The sequence below is a fragment of the Gracilinanus agilis genome, chromosome 4 (assembly GCF_016433145.1).
Source record: "Gracilinanus agilis isolate LMUSP501 chromosome 4, AgileGrace, whole genome shotgun sequence".
NCBI classification, from domain to species: domain Eukaryota; kingdom Metazoa; phylum Chordata; class Mammalia; order Didelphimorphia; family Didelphidae; genus Gracilinanus; species Gracilinanus agilis.
In genome coordinates, this window is record NC_058133.1 from 405,075,767 (window position 1) to 405,094,494 (window position 18,728).

The window sequence follows — 18,728 nt, forward strand, 5'->3', positions numbered from 1 at the left end:
TACTATAGTGTATCAGTCTCTGTGTACAATGTTCTTCTGGCTTGGCTCCTTTCACTCTGCATCAATTCCTGGAAGTCTTTCCAGTTCACATGGAATTACACCAGTTTATTATTCCTTTGATCACAATAGTATTCCATCACCAGTATATACCACAATTTGTTCAGCCAGTCCCCAATTGAAGGGCATACTTTGTTTTCCAGTATTTTGCTACCACAAAGAGCACGGCTATAAATATTTTTGATCCAACCATTCTGGATGGCAATTTGGAATTGTGCCTGAAGAGCGATAAAAGACTGCCTGCCCTTTGATCCAGCCATACCATTACTGGGTTTATACCCCAAAGAGATCATAGATAAAAAGGCTTGTACAAAAAATATTCATTGCTTGTTTTTTATCAACAACAACCAGCACATCACCCAGGACTTTGATAGAGTACTGCCACGATGATTGTTAGGGTCTGTGGCTAGAGAGACTGACATCAGATGAATTCCAAATGGATTTTTAGAGTCAGCCCATCATTCAGCCAGCATTAAGTGACTATTACTATATGTCAGTTACTATGCTAAGCATTGGAGATAAAAAAAAAAAAAAGAAAGAAAGAAAAGGCCAACATAAACCCTGGCAACATTCAACCAATTACCTACAAAGAAGATATATTCAGGAACAGTTAGGCATAGTGTTAGGGGAAGACTTTATATTATGAAAGACTGAGAAAGACTTCTTGAAAAAGTTTGGACATTAATTGAAACTTGAGGGAATCCAGGGAAACTAGAAGACTGAGATGGGAAGGGAAAGCATTTCACATATTTGGGACAGGCAGTGTATGTTCAGTCATACATGGAATATTTTGTTTAAGCAACAGAAATGAGACTAATTGTGCTATATTGCAGAGTATATGGAGGAGAGTAAGGTGTCAAACTGGAAAAGTAGGAAGGGGCTAGATTATAAAGAGCTTAAAAAACAGAATTCTTTTGATTGGGGGAGGTGATATGGTCAGACCTGTATTTTAGGAAAATCAGTTTGATAACTGAATGGAAGGTGGATTGGAGTCAGGAGAGTCACCAACTGGGAAGGAACTCCAGTGGGTTATAAGACGGAATAACAGGAATAACACTGAGGTGTACAGATTCTATGATCAATATGAAATTGTGTTAGATGACAAGAATGTTGTTAGCTACACAGATAATATGAATCTTGAATGAAGGATTAAAGTAAAATCAGTTTAGAGGGATGAGCTATGTACCATCCATTGAAATTTAAAGCATTATAGCATTGTGTTATACTCCAAGTTGCAAAACATAGAGACAGGTTGTCTGATTTTTAAATAAAATTAAACACGAATAAGTAAATAACATTGTGAAGTTTCTCTTGAAGATGATTTCCTATTTACTTTCCTGCTAATTCTCAAAATGGATTCCTTGAAAGGTTGTACAAATTAAGCATAATTTATTTTCTTTATTTTTTCTTTAATTTTAAAAATTACATCATATTAGGAATATATATAGTTTTAGATTTTAGAATGCTACATTATTCTAAGAATTCTCTTGATTAATGGATTATTCTCCTAAGAAGAAACTCATACCACATCTTTAAATATGCCTTTAAGTCTTCCGCAAAATTAAGTCAATTAATTAGATAATGGATATATTTAATATTTCCTTTAAAAATAAATGAATAAATGCTACTTTTTTTTTTAAAAAAAAAAGCTAGAGTAATAAAATTTAAATACAACCAAAAGTACTGACTTGAGGCCCATCAAGAAACATGCCCAGCCTTAAAATGCTATAGTTATTTGGCTCACTGCTACTTAGGAGCAGCTCATAATCAAAGTTATCCCAGGTTTCCTTAGAGGTTTTAACCCAGAGAATAGTGTTTTAAAGAATTGGAACTTAATGAAGGGCAACATTGAAGTCGAATCATCCTGACTCTGATCCATTCACAGGAAGCCCTTATGCTTTCATCAGAGCTCATATGTCTGTTACTGGACCTCAAATTTTAGATCTGGAAGGGGGAGAGCAGACAAAAGGAGACCAGTCAGGGTGGTGTGCAACCACAACCTAAGTTACAACAAATAATCATGATGTTTTGTAAAGCAAAATGAGAAAGATTACTGTCATTTGATTATGTCAGGAAATGAATGAGAAAAATTCTCAAAAATTAGTTTTTATTGTATTGAAATTTCAACCATTTAGAACCCTAGTATGTAGTGGCTTTTAGACTTGACAACATTTCAGTAAACTAATTACTGCTTATATATTTTTACAAGGCGAATGACAATTTAAATTTCTTTTTTTCTTAAAGGTTACAATGATAGTATAATCCGCTATATTGAGAATTGAGGGTAGGGAAGAATGCTAAAGTTGCTCTTCTTTACTTGGAGAGGAAATGGAGCAGAAATAGATAGGCATGGCTAGTGGGCGATTTCAGTCCACATTGAGTTTTTAGGGATGCCTGGAAGTAAAAAAGGGTCTATTGCACCATGCCTGCCGGAGGGAGAGACTAGCCATTCATTTTTTGGGTGAAGAATGTAGCATTGCAGAAAGAGTGATTGGTGTGGAAGAAGAATTAAATTTATTTTGCATGGACCCAGAGGGCAGAAGGCAAAGCTAAAGGCTGAAGATGCAGATAGATTTTTGCCAAGGTTCCATGTATCTCAAGGAGGATTATATAATGCTGTTGTGATAAACTGAAATTTTGTCTACTCCTAGTTATTCGAACACTGTTAGCAGACCTTGTTCCTTTCTTCCACTTTTGGAAAAATATATTTCTATGATGGGAACATCTTTGGTTAAGTTGTATTAGAGGCTGCTTTAGTTAACTAGCTTGGGCAAACCCCATTGTTAAATTTTTAGTATGGGCATTCACACCATGATTTATTGTGCCATTGATTTCTATACTTAGGAAAAAGTGTTAATAATTCAGATTAAACACAAAAATTTCTGTGTCTACATTTTTCCCTTGGAAAACTCAATTTTTAAACATTTACCTGCCACCTCTGTATTGCTCTGTAAACTTGGCTTGAACTCAGCCTGTCTGTGGTAGAATGCTCTGAAATGTGACTATCAGACCAGTAGGAGCAGTGGCCAGCCTACGTCTTTGTAGGGCTTTTTTCCTAGGAAGCATTGCTATTTCCAAGGGTCAGAGGTTGAAGGTCCCGGATTATGTCTATCAAGGTCTGACCAGAGATGGTGCTTATAGCGGTGGGCAGTGGTTTGACTCACCTGTTAACGTCTCTCTCCGTAAGGTTGCCTCTTGTTGCTTCAAATAAGCTAACTTGCCTGTCCTACATGTGACAGTTGTTAGGTTCATTGGTGCCTTCTTCACAGAGGTTGTTTCTGCTAGGAGATAGCTTTGAGGGTTGAGCTTGAAGCAAAAATGGTGATGGTCATGGGATATTGTCCCCTCAGAACTCCATGCCTATTTGCCTATTTTTGGAAGTTGTTAAGTGGTAGTGATTGGTACTCTACCATGCTTCCTCCCCTCAGTGATGGCTGGTGAGGTGGGGGTATACTTAACACCACACCCTCTGCTTTGTAAAATAAGAGGCAGTGTATATAAGAGAAGTACTATAACTGGAGTGAAATCTTTTAGGAGTATTTTTGCTTACTAATTCACAGAATGAGAAAAATATTCCTGTCTTACTATATGTTGTTATAGAAGTTGTCTCTAATAATGGTGCTTTTTAAAGTCCCTTATTCTTTATACTAGAAAAAAAGTTGTAGTATTTGTATTTCTGAATTCTAAGATGTATTTTAATGTTCCTAATACCGTCATTCAATCTAACAAGTCATAAGAACTCTGACTTGAGGATGACACTAAATGCAAAGAATTATTTGAAGTTTATTGTCTGTGAAATACTGCAATCACATCTTCTTCATGGTGCATTTTAAAAATACAACTAAAATATTCTAAACATCTAATTAGTGCTATGTTTCATTTAGAATTTTTTTTTCCTGAACAACGAATTAAGAGAACCTCACAAGTTCTTGATTGGTATTGATGAGCAGCGGTATCTTAATTAGTTGAATGGCATTTTTTAAATTCACTTTCTTAGACAAAATGACAAAATGGACTTGTGCAATTGGCCTTTTAAATCAGCTATGTTATATCCATACTTTCTTTAACTCAGATAAATTATTGAATAATTCATTGAAGAAATGAATGAAAAATAGCTTTTAAAAAATATACTTTGCCTTAGAAGTAGTAATTGAGTATGACAAATAACATTCTGAATATCAGAATTGAAGTAGATTGGGGGAAATATTATTATTATTATTATTATTATTATTATTATTTTTAAAAACCCTTACCTTCCATCTTGGAGCCAATACTGTGTATTGGCTCCAAGGCAGAAGAGTGGTATGGGTAGGCAAGGGGAGTCAAGTGACTTGTCCAGGGTCACACAGCTGGGAAGTGTCTGAGGTCAGATTTGAACCTAGAACCTCCTGTCTCTAGGCCTGACTTTCAATCCACTGAGCTACCCATCTGCCCCCTAAGGAAAATATTATTAAAGGCTTCCTTTGACTTTATTTCAGTACTTTTGTCAGTTTGGTCAAACTGTTAATGTATTTCTTATTAATCATAAATACACAGGAAAGCAAGTTCATTTCTAATTAGTGGATACCTTGAAAATACATAGATCATTTTCATACTACATGAAGATGGTTTTCATAATTCCTGACCATTCTGATTTATCCTTCCATCATCTCTATTGATATACATGATATGATGAAAATGTTTACCAGATCTCATTAAGCTGTTTTTTATTACCATTTTTATTCTGATCTTAAGAAACATCAAATAAAATTAGCATTTATTCTTAAAGAAGAAATTAAAAAGAGGATTGTATAGAAAACCATAAATTCCTAATATGCATACCTTACTTTTGCCTTTTCATAATATAATAAGTTTTTCTTGTAACTTTCAAAATTCTTCCTTTTGAAAAAAAGAAAAGTAAAAAGAACAATATCTTTTTTGGGAGGCGAGTTTTATACTCAATACAAATTCCCTCATTGCTTGGGTTTGACAATGTATGTGTCATGTTCACCTTTGCACTTTTGCGTTGGCCTTCATGTTGTCTTCACTTTTTTGCCAGGTGCTGGGAGCCGACTTTCTGATCTATTCCTGTGGATACATGACTGTTCATTATATTGACCAGAATTCTTGTCTTTCAAAATTGCTTTGTTATTGTATACATTGTTTTCTGGTTCTTTATCTAAAAGTATCCACTTCACTTGTATCAAATATTTTTATAGTATAAGAGTGTATTTTATTTCCTCTTCCTGATACTGCCCATCTTTTCATGGATGTTTTTCTTAGAAGAGAAGGAACTAATGGGCAATTAACAGGAAAGAGAAACAAGTTAAGGGTAGCTGTGGAATTTGAAAAATGACAAAATAATCAGCCCTTTTTTGACAAGACAATTTTACATATGGGTAAACTGCAATGAATAAATTCTTGTGTCATTAGTCAGTGATAAAACTATCAGAACCTCAAGCAAATATTGATTATCTTTTTTCTCCACAGCAGAATCTGTTTTATGCCTTTAAGGAAAAGTAGAAAAGATGTTTTAGTGTCCTGCCTTATAAAAGAAGGGTATTATTGCACTGAAGCCAAGCTCATCTAGCCTCCTTGCTTCTACACATATCTGAAGGTTTCTGGCTTAATCTTGCTTGTTAGCTCTAGTGTAGGTGCATTCTTTTATCTCTGTTTTTAGGCTATTGTACTCAGATTCAACAAACATTTATGAAGCACCTTTTATGTGAAAGTTCTTGTGTAAGAAGTTGGGGCTGGGATATATACACCGCGTCTACAAGTTCATTTAATGTAGAATGACATGAGAAAGGAAAGATGACTAAGCATTCTAGGAATAAGAGGGGAAGATTAGGGAGATGTAAGAGGAGGACACCAGAGCTCAACTCTGAAAGAGGGGGAAGATTCTGAGATGGAAATGAGAAGTACAAAAGCCATTTCAAGCCTTTGCAAGGTTTAAGTTCACTGTTAATTTTTATTCTGTACCTACTTTTTCTAAATATTCTGCACGTTCCTAGTAATGTAGGTTTGTTTTAAATAAGCTAGTATTTGAAGTTATTAGAATATTTAAATCATAGAAAATAGAATTGTACCTCTGGTAAGGAACTTGGAGATCATCTAGAGGTTAAGTGAAATGCATGGGGTCATTCACCTCTAGAACAGAAATCTTTTTAAAAAGTTTTTTTTTGCTATCTTTTATTTTTATGCCACAATTTCCCTCATATCTATCTATTTCCCATGTCAGAGAGCCATTCCTTATGATGAAGGTTTAAAAAAATAAGAGAAAAAAATCATTCAAATCTGAAGTGGTGTGTCCTACTTGCAAGGTCTTTTTTTTTTTCTAGTATAACATGCTAAGACAGAAAACAATACTATCATATACCTCCAACTAAGTGTGTTCCAGAAAAAGTTAAACCATCAAATTGGAGGTTCTCTAGAGCAGTAGACTATGTTGATGCTGTTGGGCTGAATGTTTATTGATATGTAAAAAGTAATATACAGTTCTTAATATACAGATCAGCATCTCGAATTGATTATTTTCTTTTCCATGTTCTTGATGATTTTTACATTTTACTATATTTATCTTTTGGACCACATGTTCTTTTTTTTTTTTTTTAACAGAGTAAAGTTTTATAATCAGTTCCAAGGATGAGTAGGTCATATAAAAAGAAATTCTAGAAAGAAGTAATATTCTCTTGCACATTTTGCTATATCTTATTCTAAGTGTCATGTTATTTATTGTAACATTGCTAATTAGGAATCCTGTAAAGCAGTTTATTAATGTAAGCTGCATGTCTTTTAGTTTCACATAAAATTTAATGTAATTTAATATGAACAAGTATCTACTTATATTTTAAATTAATGCTATTTGAGTACAGATTTTTTAAAAAATGGTTTCACAAATTAAAGGAACACATGTTGGAAGGTACCAACCCCCATCATTCATAAACCACTGGGAAATCAATTCAGTTCAACTAGCATTTATTTATTAAGTTCCCACTGGGCCCAACAACAGGGAATACAGAAAAAAAACGAAAACCAATGTTTGCCTTCAAGGAACTTATATTTTACTAGATGATGACAATTTATATAAATAGAGAGGAAAGTTAAACCCTGGGGATTCGAAAAGGCTTCACAATTGAGCCTTGAAGGAAGTTAAGAACTTTATAAGGCTGTGGTGAGGATGGTGGGCATTCTGGGCATGGACACAGCAGAGGGAATGTTGTTTGAAGACCACCTTAGTGAGCCTTTTTGGCCTACCATGTAGAATGAATGAAATGAAATAATGTGAACAAAGTCTGGAAAGGTGGACTGGAGCCAGACTATGAAGAGCATTATATTTCAATTTTAATGAAAAGCCCCATCAAAGATAAAATGTCTCTTCCCATTGGTTTATGTGAGTCTCTTAAAAATGCAGGACTTCCTTTTAAAAGTCCTTAATGTAAAGTTAGGTTTAATAACACTTCCATTTACATCTACTTTTACTGGCTTTTAAAATGCCATTAAACCATATGTAAACAGCCTGATGACTTGAAAAAAAATTATGTAAACACACTGAAATAAATAAATGTATGTATGTGTGTGTATATATATATATACACACATATATATATATATAAAAGTTTGTGTACATATCTATCTACTACACATATACTTTTTTATACTACATCATCAAATTGAGAATATTTTTTTTAAATGAACTTGAGATTTCTATGGTAAGGAAGCTTAATTGTTCGTATATATGAATGGCATAAATGATCACTCATATGGTATTAGTTGAGAAATACTGTCAAAGAAATAAACAAGATAAAATGTCCCTACATTTAGATGCTGCAATATTTAATACTCCATTAAGTAAACATTTGAGTGTTTTTGACTTTCCAAGTTTCGTTTTTGAACTGCTCTCACAAATCCAAACAAGAAGGATTTCCTAATTATTATCCTTTGTTAATACTCAATTTTAGTCTGCTTTCCTTTACAATGGAGGGAGAGAGGGGAGGGAGGGAGGAGAGCTATCTAGAAACATAAACCCATTGACCCTATCTTACAAACCATGCCTCATTGTGCATTGGTTGTCCTCCACTTCCTTGTCAATAAATTTAGCAAGTTCTCTGAAGTTAGAATTTGTCTCTACATTGATCTGTTTCCACATTATTTCAGTATTATTTTGCTTTCTTGTTTTATGGTTTAAATTGTTCTACTGAATCTTCATATACTTCATTGATTCATTACAGTCTTGCTGAGTTTATCTAAATTCTTCATATTTGTCATTTCTTATGCTCCAGTAATAATCCTTTTTTACCTGTAGATACTGCAGTTTGTATAACCATTTTTCAAGTGACAGGTACTCGCTTTCCTAGTACTTTACTCTTTAAAAAAGTGCTGCTATAATTATTTTTGTAATCATGAATCCTTCTCTTCCTCACTGACCTCTTTGGAATACTGATGTCAGCAATGATATCTGCCATTATGTAAAAAGCATATTATGTGCTAAATTACATTTACACATTTAATGTCTACAGATAGTATAAACTCAGTGTTTTTCTCCATTAACTTTAAAAAAAAATCCTTACTTTCTGGCTTAGAATGAATGCTAAATAATGCTTCCAAGGCAGGAGAGTGGTAAGGGGTAGGCATTGGGGGTCAAGTGACTTGCCCAGGGTCACACGGACTTACACACCAAGATAGAAAACAGTGCGCTTCGAGAAGAAAGAGGACCAAATCTAATTACGGGACAAAGCAGGGGTATCCCTACTGCAGCACAACTAAAGAGGTACACCAATAAAAAGGCTTCAATTCTTGAACTGTGGATCTGAGGATATAGAAGGGGAATGATATGAGTAATAAGGGTATAGAAGGGGAAAAATATGAGTAAGCAACAGAAAAAGAAAAGGAATCACAATTGACAACTTCTTCCAAGGAAGTGAAAAGAGAGGAAATTAAATAGAAATAGAAGAAGAGGAAGAAGTTCCAGCGAATTGGACATAGGCTTTGGAAGGTCTGTCAATTCAACTTCAGGAACTCAAAAAGCAATCAAGAGAGGCTAAAGACAATTTGAAAAAGAAAATACATGAACTAACTCAAGAAAATAAAGTCTTAAAAGCCAGAATTGGCCAGCTTGAAAATGAAGCAAAGAAGGAAAAGAAGATCTACAAAGAAAATCAAACCAGAAGGAGAGGGATGATCAAAAAGCCAGGGAAGAAATTCAGTCTTTAAAAAACAGAACTCAACAACTAGAAGCAAATGACTTCACAAGGCAGCAAAATATATAAAACAAAATTTAAAAAATGAAAAATTTGAGGAGAATATGAAACACCTCATTGATTCAACCAAAGATCTAGAGAACAGAGCTAGAAGAGACAATTTAAGAATTTATTGGTTTACCAGAACATCATGACAAAAGAAAAAGTCTAGACATCATCCTACAAGAAATTATCAGAGACAATTGCCCTGACATTCTCAAACAAGAGGGAAAAGTGGAAAAATGAAAGAATTCACAGATCACCTCCTACATTTAATCCACAACTGACAATTTCCAGGAATATTGTAGCCAAATTAAAAAACTACCAGACCAAGGAAAAAATATTACAAGCTGCTAGAAAGAAGTCATTCAGATATCAGGGAATCACAGTTAGGATAGCACAGGATCTGGCTACATCTACATTGAAGGACCGGAAGGCATGGAACACAATATTCTGGAAAGCAAGAGAACTGGGTCTTCAACCAAGAATCAACTACTCAGCAAAACTGACTATATTATTGTAGGGAAAGTATGGTCATTCAATAAAATTGAGGACTTTCAAGCAATCATAAATAAAAAACTGGTCTTAAACAGAAAGTTTGCTGCCCAAACACAGAACTCAAGACAATCACAATAAGGTAATTAAGAGAATGGGAGGAGGGGAAAAATATCTTCTTTAAGGGACCCAATAAGTTCAATCAATTCGTATCCCAAGAAGAAAAGAAGATATTACCAAATATTAAAAACTGTTATAATCAAAGTACCTAGAAAAAGTTTATATAGAGGGAATAGTGACAAACTGTATAGGATGAAATGTCAAGTGATATATATGTGTGTGTATGTATGTATGTGTGTGTAAATATATGCAAAACTAGAGGGGGGAAAGAAAGTAATATTAAGAAAAATAGGAAAACAAACAAAAAGGAGTAAATTAATATTCCATAAAGAAGAGTTTGGGACCAACAGGGAAGAATAACAGTACACTGTAAGGGTAAAGAGGTTGGAGAAAGGAAATATTTAATACTTAAGTGCATTGAAATTAACTTAATGAAGGAAGAACAATCAGATCTATTGGGGCAGAAAAATGATTCACAAAGGGTCACATGGCTGGGAAGTGTCTGAGGCCAGATTTGAACCTAGGACCTCCTGTCTCTAGGCTTGGCTCACAATCCACTCAGCTTCCCAGCTGTCCCAAGTAGGCATTCTTTTAAACCCCTTTGGACATAGTTCCAAATTGCCCTCCAGAATGTTTGGACCAATTCACAACTCCACCAGCAGTGTATTAATGTCCCAATTTTGCCACATCCCCTCCAACATTTATCGCTTTCCTTTGCTGCCATATTGGCCAGCCTCCTATGTGTGAGGTGGTACCTTAGAGTTGTTTTTATTTGCATTTTTTTAATCCGGAGTGATTTAGGACACTTTTTCATGTACTTAGTTTTGATTTCATCATGTGAAAACTACCTATTGATGTCCCTTGACCATTTGTCAATTGGAGAATGGCTTTATTTTTTGTAAATTTGACTTAGTTTCTTATTTATTTGTGAAATTAAATATTTTAGTGAGTTTTGTAAGAAAAATGTTCTCCCAGTTTGTTGTCCTTCTAATTTTGGTTGCATTGATTTAGTTTGTACAAACCCTTTTACATTTGATATAATCAAGTTATTCATTTTACATTTTGTAGTGTTCTCTATCTCTTGCTTTATCTTAAATTCCTTCTTTTCCCACAGATCTGACAGGTATACTATTGTATGTTCACCTAATTTATTTATGATTTCACTCTTTATATTTAAGTCATTTACCCATTTTGGATTTATCTTAGTATAGGGTATGGCACTGAATAAGTAGATTAATTTGGGTAGGATTGTTATTTTTATCATGCTAGCTCATCTTCCCATGAGCAATATATCTTTTTCCAGTTATTTAGATCTAGTTTTTTTTTTAAACCCTTGTATTTCGGTGTATTGTCTCATAAGTGGAAGAGTGGTAAGGGTGGGCAATGGGGGTCAAGTGACTTGCCCAGGGTCACACAGCTGGGAAGTGGCTGAGGCCGTAGATCTAGTTTTAATTGTGTGAAAAGTGTTTTGTAGTTGTGTTCATATAGTTTCTGTGTTTGTCTTGGTAGATAATTGAGAAAATATTGTAATAGATGACTGGGGAGAAGATTGAGACCAGCTCGAGTGACATATTGTCAGTTATAGAACTTAGAATTTACCCACATGGCATGAGCCAAGGGCAAAAGACAGTTGAGACCACCACTCTAAAAGCCCAGGGGAAGAGGACTTCAGGGTCTCTTGAGAAGGGCTCCTGGGTGGTGAAGGGTAGGTAGGCCTATAGACCTGTATATCCAGCACTAGTACCTAATTGTCTCATAATATCCATTGGCCTATTACTGAATAAGGCTGAAAGATGAACATCAATACCAGCTATCAAGAAAAACATCACAAGCCCTTCCTTTCACTTGGTCTAGACCATGGCCAGGTCTGACCAGGGTCCGGGAGGGAGAGAAACCTCTCCAGCCAGCTGCCAAACCTGTTACTAGTTGATTATCCTAATCTAATTCCCATAGAATTTAGCATAGCCATCCCCAATACCACTTTCCTTGTCCTGAATACTACCCCTTTGAAATACAGCATTAAACCCTTTGAAATGTATCTCCAAGTGAATACTGATATCTCTCCTAGAGCAAGTGAATAATTACAGACGAAGGGGAAAGGGGAATTTATTTAAATCGTACTCATTAGACATTATCCATCCTTATTACAAACCTTTATCCTCTAACCTAACCCCAAGCCAAGGAACCAGAGGAGCTGTGTGTACAATATAAAGCTTCTCCCTTGATAACTTTGGCTTGGGCACTGTTTGTGGGGTCAAGTGTTTAGCTGATCTGAACATCCATAAGACCTGGTGATTATCAGCACATCTTGGTGGCCACCCAGGCATCCCTATCCTCACTCAGCCTAGATCCATTTACCATCCAACGATCTTGGGCCAGCTTTTCAAGCCCATCTTACAGAAGCACCATCCCTCTATAACAATATTCTTATAAAAATAATATAGTTTTGAAATTATATTTTCTTGAATATTGCATATTACATAAAAGAGTATTTTGGCAGAGGAAATTTCTCTTCAAATTTCTATATAATTCATAATGTTTGAATACTGCTTCTGGGAAGCAATATGGAAGGTGATTTTATGTTGAAATCATTACTTATTGAATTATGAAAAATATCAGGACTAATAATATAAATTAACCATACATAGCTGTCTATTTAAAAGTAATTCATATTCTATGCATTGTACCATAGGAAGTTTGAAAAAACTTTGTTAATCATTTTAAGAGAAAAAAGCAAATATGTGAACACAGTACACTATATATATATGTATAGATATACATACATACATACATACATACATTCATACACACTAAAAAAGGCCAACATTGGAGCTGTCATTTTGGTATGACTTTTGCTTTGCTATGTGTATAATGTTTTGATTTTCATTACTCTTTTTAAACTGTTGTACCATGAATGAAAGCTTATAATGAATTCTTTGTGAAATATATTATTTTATCATTTCAATGTAGTATTTCTCCATTTTTTGTAATAGTAAACAAATTATAGCAGTCTTTTGACTTTTCTTTTTGCATCTCTAGTATCATTAATATTATTTTAATATGTCTTATCATCTCCAATAAATTAAAGACTCTTGGCAATAGAGACTATATTGTTTTTCTTTGCACTTTCCTTCACTAATCCCCTAAAAGTAGTAATTTGTATGTAATAGGTGCTTAATGAATATATTGATGAATGAGTGAATGAATGTGGAATTTTGCCTAGTGCTTGAGGCTCACCATTCATTAATATTAATACAGAGTCATTATTCTATATGCTCAACAGCTGAGTTTCAAATTCTTTTCACTTTTCAGCCTAGACCTTTAAAGCTGGCTCTATATTCCTAATTCATGATCCTCTTCATATCTAACCTTCTGGGGCAACTATTCAAAGAGCTTTAAGATCATTTTATCTGTCAGTTCAGATTCATTGTTATTGACTGTTCATTTTATAAGTAATGGCCATATTTAAATATTGCTGAAAATTAAAAGTAATTGAAAAAGAGCTCTGTGTTTAATCACTGTTTGATTACTTTACCTCTGGTCTATACCTAGAAATATGACATGAGCTAATAATATATAAATGGGGAAATCTACAAGAAATATTCTTTATTTTCTTTCTTGAACTGCTTACTGCAACAAACTTCTTTCTGTCTTTGTCTTGAAGGTCTCTTAAAGTCATTTCTATTGGGAACAAGTCCTTATTAAGGACTAAACTTTTCTATAAATGTAGTTGGGCACAACTGTACTGCTAATGGAGGGGGGAAAGAAGCTTTCTCTTTGATGGGTATAAAATTATCACAGGGTTTTTTTTATTATTGGATAGCTGTCTGTCTCCTATTGTAGCATTCATGATAAGCATTTGCAAAAAACAAAACAAAACAAAACCTACCATCTGCCAAATTGTTTCGACCTAACTTGAGACCAACATTTCATACCCTATATAGTTCCAAAAGGATATAAGACCAAAATACCAATTGTCACATCATCAAATAGGGAAACACAAAAAAGAATACCAATCACATATTTGGATAGAAGAAAGCTGATGACCCAAAAAGGGATGTAAAGGATCATAGATGATAAAATGAATAATTTTGATGACATACAATTACATTGTTTTTCACAGATTTTAAATAGTTAAAATTAGAAAAATACAATATTCCTTGGTAGCTTTCCCCCCAACAATATGGTTATTAACATCATGTGAGGCATAAAAAAAAAACTGCCAAAAGTATTTGTACTGTCATGATGTTGCTCTTCAAAGCTCAAAGAAGAATTTCTTGTGAATGGTGAAATTCTCTAAGTTCTCTTATTTATGAATGATAATGTATTGCTTACACTAAGCCTTAGAATATTGAAGAACTTACTAAATGAAGAGACTGGACCACAAAAGAATTTGGCTTAGCTTTACACTTAGGAAAAAACAAATGAAGAATGCCTATTCTGTAGGTTTTATTGAATCTGGGTAGACTACTAGTCTATTAGTTCATGAAACTTTGACATACACTGTCCATGTATAGTAAAATTCAGTGTAACTGAATAGGATAAGTATTGCGCTATGCAGACTGGTTTGCATTTGAGTTACACTTTTATTTAATTGTTGTAATTAAAATTCCTACAACTAAACTCTTTTCCCCATCAGTTACAGTGGAGCCAGCCTCCCTGTATGGCCCCTAACATCAAAGCCTACACTGTGAAATTGGAGGAATTTGAAGGAGTACAGACCAGCCATATTCATTCCTTCATTCTTTCCCAGACTCCAAGCTTTCTTCCTTTTTGTACTCTCAAGATTTCTCCCCCTCAAAAAGGACTATCTTTTTGTATAATCAGTATTCTGTTCATTCTCTGCAGATTTGAGTCTTTGAATATGAGATTATTTGATAAATTAACATTGCCTATCACCAGAAGGGCAATTTTGACCCTGAATATTATGAATGTGCTATATATGAATATGTTACTGTTTATAGTAAGTGATATGGTATAAAGAATGTCATTGATGAGATGTGACTGAAAAAGTGGTGCTCTTATTATATAGTAAGAGAGCAATTAATAATGAACAGTTCACATAATTCATGTAATATCAACAAGTGTCTACAGTGTCCTTTTTGTTCATATAGCTGGAGACAATATGGCCTTTTACATAGACCCCCATTATTCTTTTATTTCCTACCAATTGAGAAATCTGTTAGCAGGACTCTCCCATTTGACTGTGAGCTCCTCAAAAGCAGGGACTCTCTTTTGCTTTTCTTTGTATCTCCAGAGCCTGGCACATTGTAGGCACTCAATAAATCCTCATTGACTGACTGATCAACCCAATTATGCTTCTCTATTATAGCACCTCACATTTATTAAGTATGCATAAGCTTGCCTTCGGATTGGTATTCTGAGTGAGTTTCTTATATCTTTTCTATTACTATTACCATGATAAGTATGATAAAAGCCAAATATAAGTATTAGATATATTTTAGAGCAGTACATCAAGTAGGCCTTAATCCTACACACTTTGTTTTTTAATTGATTTTAGATTATTAGCTTCTATCTTATGTTTAATTCCCTCTTAGTTAATCCTATAAAAATGTTTATAGATGGTCTTTATGAAAATTTTGAAAGAGGTTCTCCCCTGCCCCATATGAAAATCGAATCAAATTTATCAGGAAGCAGGGCAAAAACTTCATATTAAAGCATATTCATATTGTGCATTATGATTTATTAACATTAGTCATGTGTTTCAGAAATAGAATGTCACAAAATAAAAGTTGATTGTGGGATTGATTATTATATAGAATTATAACTATAGTAATGTAGTTAACTCATTAGTGAAACTGCAGATGTGTATTCAAAAATGAGACAAAAGAAGTATATTCGTTGATGAAACTAGATGATGAAACTTAGAAATGAAGATATTAGAGCATGATTTGGGAAGAAATCATTCACCCTATTCTTAGTTGACTTTAAACATAATAATAATGACAAGGAAAAATAGAAAAAAATAAAACCACAGTGTTATCTAAAATGATGGATCCTTCTTGTGAAGTAGTCAAGACATTGCTCCAAACCCTCTTTAATCTTGAAAGATGAAAGGACAAATTTTAAACTAGAACATTGTAGGCTACTATGGAAGCAAGGATTTGACATATGGTAGTAATCCATTAAACATAAAGTTGTAATCAAGCAGAGAATAACCAGAACAGATCCTGCAAGACAGAGATCCTGCCAAATCAATGTGCTTCCTCTTAGAGAAAGGAAAGAAGCAAAGTACGGTGTTTATGAATTAGCATAATGTTAAGGTTTTTTAAAAAAGAATATATAAAATTTTGTCTTATTATTGCTTATTAAATTTTCAAATAAATTTTGCTTTTTTATACTTCAATTTTAAAAGAGTATGTTCGAATTTCTCCATAAAGACTTAAGTGCACAGCCCTGCTGATAATATTCTTAAAAGCATAAAGTTTAGTTGGTACCCCCAGGAGGTCAGTGGAGTATAAGCCTTTCAAAATTAGTATAGATCAGTACAAAAGAGATTTTGATTTTAAAGATTTAAATGGTAGGCACTGTTGAAATAGTGACTATCAAAAAAAAAAGTCTTATGAAATACAATGAAGAATTTTACATTTTATTTTGTAATTGGCAATTTTAAAAACTATTTTTATTTTGCCTAGAGAACTCTCAATTTCAGCTGACTTTTCTACATCTTTTCTACACAGGAAAGAGATAAACAGAACTGGAGTTGATTTTATTCTATAAAACTGTATTATAGCAAAAATAGTGTGTAGAAAGATTAATAGAAAAGTATTTGGTTCTGCTCTGTGACAAGTGAAATTAATGTTTACAATTGAAAAGTAATTACACATTTGGCTTGGAATTAATCTATATGAACACAGAAAAACTGAATTTTAAGTAGAACTAGAACCTCGTAAAACATTCCTTTTCCACAGTCTAATCTAATGAAAATAGCTGTCAAACCAGTAGAAAAGGCTAAGACAAATCTGCACAAAATAAATTATTTTAATTACATTTTTCTCATAGTATGATAATAAAATACTTGTTTCTATAGTGTCACATATTCAATATTATTTTTGTACCCTAACTGTTGTTTTTTCCTCATGTTATGATAGAAACAGACATTGAGAAATTCTAAGTAGTTTACTGAGTATCAATTAGTAATAGGTAGAGCCTTCAAATTAGAAAGCTGAATTTAAAACAATGTATATTTTTTGCTGATTTATCTTTTCTCACTCTATGAAAATGTATTCAATCTCATGATTTTAGCTATACATTATTTAACCTATTCAATATTGATGTCCTTTGGAATACCTTCTTATCCTCAGTCTTTCCATCTCCTAAATTCTGATAACCTCCATTTCTGTTCCACCTGAGCCACCAACCAGTGGTTGAGATAGAACTCATATGTCACCATTACCTCCAATTTTTATCTCCATGATTATATCCTGATATTCCCTCTCAGATAACCATCTCTGATCTGCTGTTGTCTCTGTCGCCCTTCCTACATTTTTTCTGTTTTTTCTTCTAATGGCTTCAGTCCATCTTTATAGTAAAGAGCTTCTGTTTATGATTGTTATAGCCTATGGTATGCTGGTGAATGTTTAATAACCATCTTGCAGGGGGGGAAAGTATATATCATTTAAGTTTAATCTGTATTGTTAACATTTTCCAATCACTTTCTTAAATCTAGACAATTATTTTAAAAAAGTATATTGTCTTTATTTGTAGCATTTCCTGATTTCCAGAATATAAAAGCTCACATTGAAAACTTAACAATCAGTTCTATTTCAAGCTAGCTCCAGAATGTCTATAATTATATGTATAAATATGTACCATATTGGAAATTAAAACTGATAAAATTTAAAATATTTATCAATTTATTAACAATAAATAACAAATCCATTAAATATTAGCAAAAGTATCTTGAAAAAACTACTATATTTTAAAAAAAAACAATTAGTGATAAGTGGGGCATTGTTTACATATTTTTCCATAGTTAGATTTCCAGAGGTCTGTGAACTTGGATTGGAAAATAATTATATCTGTATTAAAATTGAAATTAGGTATTTCTTCTAATTCTGATTCTAGACAACAAAACACAGTATTACTTGGCTCCACCAAATTCCCAGCAGGTTTGATGACATTTTTCTGTTTTAAAGTTATTCCTGTTGATCAGTTCAGGAATATCCTGTCCTTTACACAAGCCTTTGTTCTATTTCCCACTTTTCCTCCTATACTATACATGGTCTACCAGTAATTTCTAAGGAGAAGTCTGAGACATAGCTAGGAATCAAGGGAAAATGGCCATCAGTTTCGACCATACAACTTCTCAAGCTATTTAATGTTTCTGAAGTAAGTCATCAGCAAAATCTAACTGGCTCAACTTCAATTTATGTTATTTGGCCAGAAGTGCTATATGGTTCCCCTTTTATCCATCAGTGATGGCTTAAATATATTTCCTACAGAAGCTATACTGGATCTTTTCTTCTTTACTCAAGGTTCCATTCAGCAGATGACTTTGCCTCCTACTTACTTTATTTAGAAAACTGAGAACTTTATTAGTTCTTTAATTTTTCTTATTCCATACTTCCAAATTCCTATGTAAAATAGCATTATTAATTTCATGTTTAAAGGGAACTTAGGATCCCACACTTCATAAATGTAACAAGGAAGTCCAGAGAAATGACATAACTTGTCCAAAGTCACACATATACTAAGGAGACCAAGGTGTCAAAATCAAGGCTTTGATTCCAAATTTAGCGTATTCTCATTGCCCACCTTCACTCACCTCCTCATTTGCTCCAGTTTCATAGGACAGAAATGGTCCTTATCTTAAAG

General features: G+C 33.5%; 1 protein-coding gene across 1 annotated transcript in view; it reads left to right on the plus strand.

The window, feature by feature from the left end:
• Window positions 1–18,728, plus strand: part of UTRN (utrophin) — a 674,836-nt gene that overhangs the window by 467,452 nt on the left and 188,656 nt on the right. The gene's annotated exons all lie outside the window — the stretch shown is intronic.